The 9,844-nt window shown below is 48.2% G+C and overlaps 1 pseudogene; it reads right to left on the bottom strand.

Annotated features, from left to right (window-relative positions):
• Positions 1-4,070: 4,070 nt before the first annotated feature.
• LOC102245393 lies at positions 4,071-4,692 on the bottom strand (annotated as a pseudogene).
• Between the last annotated feature and the right edge of the window lie 5,152 nt (positions 4,693-9,844).

The raw sequence follows: 9,844 nt of genomic DNA, 5'->3' as shown, positions 1-9,844 counted from the left end.
TAGGCCCTGCTCTGTGCGTGACAGGGGGGAGCTCCCCAACTCCCTGATCGGCCCTGCTCTGTGTGTGACAGAGTATGGAGCCCCAACCCCCCTGATGGGCCCTGCTCTGTGCGTGAGAGGGGGCAGCGCCCCAACCCCCTGATTGGCCGGCTCTGTATGTGACAGGGGTGGCGCCACAACCCCCTGATCTGACCTGCTCTGGGCGTGACAGGGGGTGGTGCCGCAACCTCCCCATCGACCCTGCTCTGAGCCTGCCCAGGTGCTGCACCTAGGGATTGGGCCTGCCCTCTGCCACCCGGGAGCGGGCCTAAGCCAGCAGGTCGTTATCTCCTGAGGGGTCCCAGACTGTGAGAGGGCACAAGTGGGGCTGAGGGATACCCCCCTGCCAGTGCACAAATTTTTGTGCACCGGGCCTCTAGTCCTTTATTATAAAAGAGAAACATGCAAATTAACCCTCCCTCCACTATATTCAAGCCACGCCCACCAGCCAATCAGGAGTGAGTATGCAAATTAACCCAACTAAGATGGTGGTGGCCACAGAGCTGGAGCAAGCAGGAGGCTTGGGTTGCTCCCGGCGATGGAGGAATCCAAGCTTCCCGCCTGCCCTGGCCAGCCCGTGGCTCCACTCAAGGCTACAAAGTTTCAATTATAGAAGATAAGTAAATCCCAGATACCTGCTTCCAGCTGGACCTGAGCTCTGCTCAAGGCTACAAAGTTTCCATTATAGAAGATAAATAAATCTCAGAAAAAAAAGAAGAAAAAAAGGAGAGGCTGGGAGCTTGGGTCGCCTGGGGACATGGCCAGCCTGAAAACGGCCATCAGCCCCCACCCAGGCTGGCCAGGCACTCCAGCGGGACCCCCTGACCCTGAAGGGGCTGTGGGCAGCCTGAAAACGGCCCTCACCCAGGCTGGCAACACCCCCATGCGGTGAGGGTACCCACTGGGTGCTTGACCAGCCTGCAAACAGCCATCAGCCCCTCACCCAGGCTGCCCAGGTACCCCAATGGGGACCCCCACCCTGAAGGGTGTGTGGCCAGCCTGAAAATGGCCCTCAGCCCCTCACCCAGGGTCAGGCACCATGGGGTGAGGGTCCCCACTGGGGGGGGTGGCTTGACCAGCCTGCAAACAGCCATCAGCCCCTCACCCAGGCTGGCCAGGCACCCCAGCAGGACCCCCTCTCTGATCCGGGACACCCTTCAGGGAAAACCAGCTGGCTCCCACCCATGCACCAGGCCTCTATCCTATATAATAAAAGGGTAATATGCAAATTTACCCTAACAGCAGAGCGACTGGGAATGACTGGTCACTATGACACACACTGACCACCAGGGTGCAGATGCTCAATGCAGGAGCTGCCCCCTGGTGGTAAGTGTGCTCCCACAGGGGTAGCTCTGCTCAGCCACAAGCCAGGCTGATGGCTGCCAGCACAGCGGTGGTGGCGGGAGCCTCTCCCACCTCCTCACCATTGCTAAGGATGTCTGACTGCAGCTTAGGCCTGCTCCCCGCTGGCAAGTGGACACCCCCTGAGGGCTCCCGGACTGCTAGAGGGATGTCTGACTGCCAGCTTAGGCCAAGTCCCCCGGAGAGCGGGCCTAAGCTAGCAGGTGGACATCTCCCAAGGGGTCCCAGACTGTGAGAGGGCACAGGCTGGGCTGAGGGACCCCCCCGGGTGCACAAATTTTGTGCATTAGGCCTCTAGTAAATAATTATAAAAACAAAACAAAAGTAAGGCCAAGAATCAAAGCCAAAGGCTGCCTCACAGCAAGGTATCCAGAGAGGTACCATGTGGGCTCCAGTTGTTCTCCCTCTGCATGATCTTCCAGGATGCACTTTTGCTCTTGGATCAGGAACCTCCAACATGTTCATGGATGTTAAAACAGAGCAAAATAACCTTTTAACTGATGACTACCAGACTAAATATTAAAAACATTGTTTAGCATTACCATCACTGTGTTAGCTTAACTGCCGGCAGCTGAAGGGAAGCACTCCCAGGTCCAGGGTGACAGAGGGAAGCCGGTGCTGGCAGCTGGGGAAGGAAGGCCTACTCTTGTATGAATTTCATGTATCGGGCCTCTAGTCCTATATAATAAAGAGCTAATATGATAATTAGACTGAACAGCCAAATGACCTTCCAGACTTCCTTCCAGATGACCTTCTGGATGAAGCCAGGGCTGCAAGGGCTGGCCGAGGCTGCAAGGCCCAGTCGAGGCTGTGAGGTCCAGCCAAGGCAGCAAGGGCTGCGAGGGCCAGCCAGGGCTGTAGGGCTAAGCTTCTTGCACGAATTTCAGGCATCGGGCCTCTAGTAATAACATTTGCATTGATTCCCTTGTTGTAAGTTATATTCATATCTAAATTACTCTAAATATCCACTTAACTAAAGAATCTATAATAATAAAAGCATAATATGCTAATTAGACCAGACAGCTGAACGACCTTCTGGTTGAAGCCGGGGTTGCAAGGGCCAAGCCCCTTGCATGGATTTCATGCATTGGGCCTCTACTATAAAATAATTAATTATACTTCCTTTATATTTTAAAAGGCCTTACTCTAGTTTGAGCTTCATTACTCAAGAAACAAATTGAATATGATTCTACTAATTGGTAGCTTGATCAAATTACACTTAGGATGCAAACAAGAAATAGTATTTGGATTTCTATTAGTTCTTTCACAGGAAATTTGGAAATAGATATTTCAGTTATTTTTATCAACTAACTAGAGGCCTGTTGCGTGGAAATTCATGCACTCGGGGGGGGGGGGTCCCTCAGCCCTGCCTGCACCCTCTTGTAATCTGGGACCCTTCTGGTAGGGTCCCTAGGCCTGGCCTGAGATCAAGGCCTATCAGGGCTTTCCTTCCCCCAGCTACTGGCAGCTGACCCTACCCCTGCCGCTGCCACTGTGCAGAGCTGCCCCCATCCCCTGCGACTGGTCGCCTCCCTCTGCAAGTAACAGGCGTGGGGTATGATTGCTTGACTGGCCTGAGCCTCCCTCTGCTGGGCAACAGCTGGCCGGCCGTGAACACCCACCACAGTGTCGCTGGCTGGTGGCTTGGGCCTCCCTCTGTGGGGCGATCGATGGTGGGACCCCCAGATCGATCACCCTGCAGAGGGAGGCCTCGACCACCCAATGCAGCACCACCAGCCAGGTGGCCTGGGCCTCCCTTTTTTCTTTTTTTTTAAGTAAGTGTAATGTTTACTGAGCGACACAGAACTGAGTACTATGAAGGGTTTACCAGGATGGAAATGCACCACACCCCTGCCCCTGCCACCCCCAACACCCAGAGACTAAAGTACTTAGAAGCTACACGCAATGGCCATAACTGCTGAATATCTGTTCGCAACAAACAAACCATAGCATATTTATACTGTATCACATTGAGTGATTATAGAAATCCATTTATATATTGTTTGTATAAAATCTTTTTTTTTGCAAAAATATTTTAAAAAAGAGAAAGTATAAAAAATATGTGCAGTTGAAAGCCCTGCGAGGACAGCCAGTCTGTAAAGATTCAATGAGTATGTGCTTTGGAAGGGTGCCCTTGCCTCGTGCCCACAGCAACTACAGCTGCCACTATGGGCAGGACTGAGTTGGACCACGGTCGGTGGGTACAGCAGGGCCTGGCACTGTGCCCTTCTCCAGCCTTGCATCAGGATCAAGGTCAGGGTCAGGGCCGGGGGCAGGCAGATTGTAGTTTCACTCTGAGTTCCATACTCAGCCTAATTTTGGTTGCAACTCATGGATTTTCCTGGCTGCTCAGAGGCCCTTTGGGTGGGCACCCTGGCAGAGAGGCTGGAGAAGTGGCCATAGCTGCCTGGTTGGGTGTTTCTCTGGCCCAGAGCCTCTGCCCTGCCTCCTATAAGTGTGGCCCCAGGCAGAACAGGTCCCCCTCAGGACTACTTTGGTCTCAGTGCTTGGTCCTGGGTTTCATCAGCCTGGGTTTCTTCCCCTGGTGTGGCTGATCTGAGTTTCACAAAAAAGCCCGGCCGATGCTGGCTGTGCTGAGCCTCATTGAAGAGTTTTTCATGCAGCAAAGAAGACCCTTCTGGGATCCTCCTCCTCCTCCCTCTCCCCATCTCCTCCTCCTCTTCCTCCTCCCAGCCCATGATCACTTCTTCTCCAGCTGCTCCAGCAGTGGGTTGCCTTCTGAGTCGGGGGTCTTAACGCTGTCGGTCCTGACGATGCAGGTGGGGCAATGCCAGTTGTGCATCAGGATGAGCTGCTGCCACTCCTGCTTCAGCTCCTCCATCTGGGTTTTCAGCTCCACATTCATGAGCTCCAGCCACTCAGATTCCTGCTGCAGAAACTCCATCTGCTCCTCTTCTTGTTCCAGCATCGGGCTGCCGCCACTTTGTTCTTTTCCTGGTGTTCTTTACTCTGCTTTTCTTCCTTGTCTAGCTCACCTTTCACAGGTTGAGGCCTCTTGCGCAGTTTCACCTCCAGGAAGTGCAAAAGGGTTATCATGGCCCCAGTGTTGTGGATGTCAGTGTATTTCAGCTCCTCTGCAGTTAGGGCCAAGCTGGGGAGTCTGGACAGGGGTCCAAGCCCTGGCAGAGAGCCTGCAGTCATGGAAGGGCTCGGGATCTTCCCAGGCATCATAACAGGAGTGGCAGTCCAGCCCTGCAGAAGCCACAGGCGGAGGCGGCAACCCCGGGGCCTGGACCAGGCTGAAGGCACTGTGCCCACTCAGTGTCCACTGCTGCCAGTGCCTCCTGTCGCAGCTGCCAAGCATCCTTCTCACAGGATGTGGTGGGAAGCCTGGGTCTCCCTCTTCGAGGTGATCGATCACGAGGCTCTGCCTGGCTGCCTGATCGCACCTAACCGCTTGCTCGGGGACAGGGCCAGCCCAGGCGAGGGGCCATGGTGGTTCTGGTCTCTGGTCATTCTGGTCATTTGCTGTTTTGGTCACTGGGCTTTTATTATATAGGATAGTTCTGTTTTTGTTTTGTTTTCTTAAATCTTCACCCAAGGTCACGTTCACTGGTTTTAGAGAGAGAGAGAAACATCCATGTAATCTATAGAGCTCTTGGGACAATGAGAATCTCTGCCTTCTCCTCGTTTCAAAGCATAAATAAAAAATAGTTCATCCAGTTTTAAATAAACAGCTATACAAAACTGAACCAAAGTGTCTAATATCTACATATATAAGCAACTGTTACAACAGAACGACCGGAACAACCAGTCGACCAGTCACTATGTTGGGCACTGACCACCAGGGGGTAGATGCTCAATGCAGGAGCTGCCCCCTGGTGGTCAATGCGCTCCCACAGCCAACCTCCTGTGGGCCCTCCCCCTGGCTGGCCAGCCACCTGATAGGCCTCGATCGCCAGCCAGGCTGAGGGACCCCACCCGTGCATGAATTCATGCACTGGGCCTCTAGTACACATATAAAAGTGTGTCTTCTATATGTAGAGAGAGGAACTATAGGCAGAGGGAGAACAGTATCTGTCATTCACTTGGGTGCAGAGTAAAGCACCAAACATACTTGGTAGCTTCCAACTGTCCAAAACTGAGAAAAGCAGATAATGAAGTAATAAGTAAATTATTTACTCCACAATTTACATAATTAAAATAGATAATCCAAGTTGACTAGTAAAAGTGATTACAGTAGTCCAGGAGGACACACACAGACCTGAAGCCTGGGGAGGACTGGCCTCGTTTCACACACAGACGTGGATGTGAGTGAGGAACGTGCTAAGGTTGTTTTGTTCCTGTGTCTGGTGGCAGGCAGGCATATGGTCAGAGTCCCTGTGCAGTTGGGAGGAGTTCTCAGGAGAATATAATGTCTGAAAAATGGAAACAGGGAGAGCTCCTAGAATCTGATGACTTCCTCACCCCACACAGGTGGTTTCCTGAAGGGCTGACTGTCCCTGTGGGATCAAGCAGCTCCTCTCTGGGAGCATGCTGTTTCAACGCCTGCTCTCCTTAATCCCTGCAAAGGTATCTTTGTGTTGTATTAGTAAAGAAATTATGTATTTGGAATGCATCTGTCAGTCCTTCTGTCAATTACAGTACTCCTTAATTGTGATAATAATGCATTTATGATGTGAGTTTTCAGAAAATCTAAACAATGTGGTTTATTTTATAAGTAGGTTGAAAAAAGTCATCAATCTTTTAAAAATGGTTTGTTTTCTAAGGAAAGTAATCAATTGGAAAAAGGTTTGTTTTCATGCTCAAAAGCCAGTAAAATAATATTTACAATTAGGATAATAATCAAAATATTTAACAGCTTGTATGGCTTTGGCATGGACCATTCAGAATAGATGCCATCCATAAACAACTAATACTGTGGGTAGCATTTCATTACCAGTCCTATTCACAACAATCTGTGAGTGAACATTTAAAAAAATAAAAAATGAACAAAAATTTTTTAAATGTGCATCAATCAGCAACAGATAATGTAAGTGTCTCTCTGGCAAGTTCTTCAATGGTCCAAAACATTGTTAGAATAAGTGATGCATTGTGCTAAATTACTTGTCTCTTCCTTCAGAATTCCTAATACAAATAGAATTTATCATGATAATACATTGGTAGCCCTGGGAGATCTACAGCATTATCAATGCACTTAAAATTAGGAATTTGAATATTACTAAACTTGCTTATTTTTATATGTATTTATAGCTCACCTTGTTTTATGTAAACTTAGTAGAGACTGTAAAATCTGATTAATAGGAATGTCACTGACTTCACTTGATAATTCTTAGAAATATATTGAGTAAACCATGTCATAACTTAAGACAAATATATTTGAGTTATACCTAAAATATACTCCATTAAGTACTACATTTTTAAATGATATATTTTTACTTATTAGTGCCCATTCAAAGCTAATTTAAATTATCTTCAGCAATCAAAGTCAATATAAGATCTTTACAAATAATCTATAATTTTCTCCATTCAGTCAAGCCATACCCTTTATTTTCACTACTAGAGGCCTGACACACTAAATTCTTGCATGGGTAGGGTCCCTAGGCCTGACTGGTGATCAGGGCTGATCTGTGGGGTGATGGGCGGGGTGATAGGGGGCACCCCACTGGCACCCACCTTGGCTGGCCTGGGGCCTATAGGCTGGGGGCAGCTCCTGCATTGAGTGTCTGCCCCCTGGTGGTCAGTACACGTCATAGCAACCAGTCATTCCACCAGTTGTCCTGCTGTTCAGTTGATTTGCATATTAGGCTTTTATTATATAGGACTAGAGGCCCGGTGCACGACATTTGTGCACTGGGGGGCATGGGAGTCCCTCAGCCTGACCTGCACCCTCTCTAATCTGGGAGCCCTCAGGGGAGCCCTCTCCAATCTGGGAGTTTCTGTCTGTCTTTGCAATCATATGAGCGAATTGTCTGAGACCCCAACTCAGTTTGGTTTGTTGCTCACAGAATAATAGAAGCATTTTTTTTCTTTGCTTCATTGGTGGAGATTTCCTGGAAGTTTTAGGATATCTTCCCTTTAACTTTTCCTAGACACTCTGATTTTACTTATGTCTCTCACCTTTGCTTTTCCTCCAACCCCCACCACAATAGTAACTTGCTCCAGGCTCACTTTGCTCTAGTGTCTAGGAGATCCATCTGCCACCCGAACTATGATTCCCAGCATTCCTGGTGCTCCCTGTGCCCTGGGATTCCACTTCTGGTCCTGGGGCTGCCGCCAGAACTACTATTCCCAGAATTCCTGATGCTCCCCATGCTCTTGGTTTTTCCCTTCCTGCTCTGTCTCCATCTCATGGCCTCCCACTCTGCCAAGTCCTCTAAGCTGCCAGCTCCCCCTCTCTGCTCTCCATCTGGTGGCTTGGGGAACTTCACTCCACTCTCCACTGGCTCTCCCGCTCTGATCTCTGCCCGGAGGCTTGGTGGGGACGTGGCTCCCTCGGTTGCTCCCATTGACCGAGGGAGCCACGCACCCCCCCAAGCCGCCAGCTCTCCCTCTCTGCTCTCCGCCTGGCACCTGTGTATGCAAATTAACCAGCCATCTTTGTTGGGTTAATTTGCATACTCATTCTTGATTGGCTGGTGAACATAGCGGAGGGACAGTCAATTTACATGATTCTCTTTTATTATAGAGGATATTATTTTGCTGTATATCTAGCAAATACCTAGCACAATTTTTAGCCTAAATCCATTTTGAGTTTAATTTTCAAAAAAGTAGATAATGTAATCAACTATGCTTTAACTTCCTTTGTGTTTTCAATAAAGATAAAAATAAAAGATTCCAGTTTTATCTCTGTACCTATATAACCCTTGACTCTTTATTAATTACACAAACACTATACTAATTAAAATAATGGAGTTTTCTCATGTAGCAAATTCCAACCAACTCTATAATCACAGAATAATTTTTTGTTCCATGAGGAAGAGATTGCATGAAACAATTGGGTAGGTCTATACAGTTCAGGATTTTTATTATATTTTTTCAGAAAATGAAACTGTTAGGTATATCTTAAAGTCCCATGAGTCCTGCAGCAAATTATCTACCTTATTGTTATTTCTATCTTTCACTGATATATCTATTTTATTTTAGTGAATTTGAATTTATGATTGTAATTTATTTTTATGTTGTTTCTTCATGTCTAATTTATAATATCTAATCTTTCTGTTGATATTTCTATTTCCACATTATTTTGCAATTCAATACATTATAGAACCTGGTATTTTCATTATTTATATATAAGTTTGTGATCATATTAAGTTATTAAAATACAATGTGTGGCTCTTCTTAATTAAAACAAAAACAATTTTTGCAAAAAATCATCTAATTCATTGAACATTAAGAGACATATAAGATTCACATTGAATAACTTTGTCATGATAACTTTGTTGAATTTAACCTTTGAATTCAAATATCTATTCCCATTATAATCCACATGTATGGACATGTCAACAAAAGTTTATGGTCAGAAGATGGTTAGGTATTTTCACATTACATATTTACTTTTCAAATAGATCATACATAAAGGAGGAATATAATATGAATAAATAAAATGATAATATAATACATCTTATCTAATTAAAGAGAAACATGCAAATTGACCATACCTCCACTATGCCTACAAGCCACACCCACCAGCCACGCCCACCAGCCAATCAGGGGTGAGTATGCAAATTAACCCAACCAAGATGGCTGCGGCCATGGAGCTGGAGCAAGCAGGATGCTTGGGTTGCCTCCAGCGATGGAGGAAGGCAAGCTTCCCGCCTGCCCTGGCCTGCCCTGGCCTCCAATCAAGGCTACAAAGTTTCAATTATGGAAGATAAATAAATCCCAGATACCGACTTCCCTCCGTTCAAGCAGGCTCTGAAAAAAAAAAGAATTAAAGGAGGGCTGGGAGCTTGGGTCGCCGGGGCCCTGGCCAGCCTGCAAACAGCCATCAGCCCCTCATCCAGACTGGCTATCCCCCCCCAGCGAGGACCCTCACCCCATGGGGGCATGGCCAGCCTGCAAACCACCACAGACCCCTCACCCAGGCAGCCCCATACCCCAAGGGAACTCCACCCTGATCCGGGACACTCTTCAGGTCAAACCAGCTGGCCCCCACCCGTGCACCAGGCCTCTATCTATACTAATAAAAGGGTGATATGCTAATTATACTGGGAGACCTTCCAGGAGACCTTCCGGATGTTCTTCTGGACAAAGCCATGGTGGCGGGGCCGAGGTAGAGGCGGTTAGAGGCCAAGAGGGGAGGGCAGTTGTAGGTGATCAGGCTGGTGTGGGGCGGGGTCCTTGGGGGTAAGCAGACCAGCAGGAGGGCCAGTTGGGGGCAAGCAGGCCGTCAGTGGGGGTCAGTTGGAGGTGATCAGGACAGCAGTGGGGGCAGTTTGGAGTGAGCAGGCTGGCAGGGTAGGCAGTTGGGGGCGAGCAC

This window comes from Myotis brandtii, unplaced genomic scaffold, assembly GCF_000412655.1.
Source record: "Myotis brandtii unplaced genomic scaffold, ASM41265v1 scaffold179, whole genome shotgun sequence".
NCBI classification, from domain to species: Eukaryota; Metazoa; Chordata; class Mammalia; order Chiroptera; family Vespertilionidae; genus Myotis; species Myotis brandtii.
The sequence above is the reverse complement of the archived record's forward strand: the minus strand, read 5'-3'. Positions and strand labels throughout refer to the sequence as shown.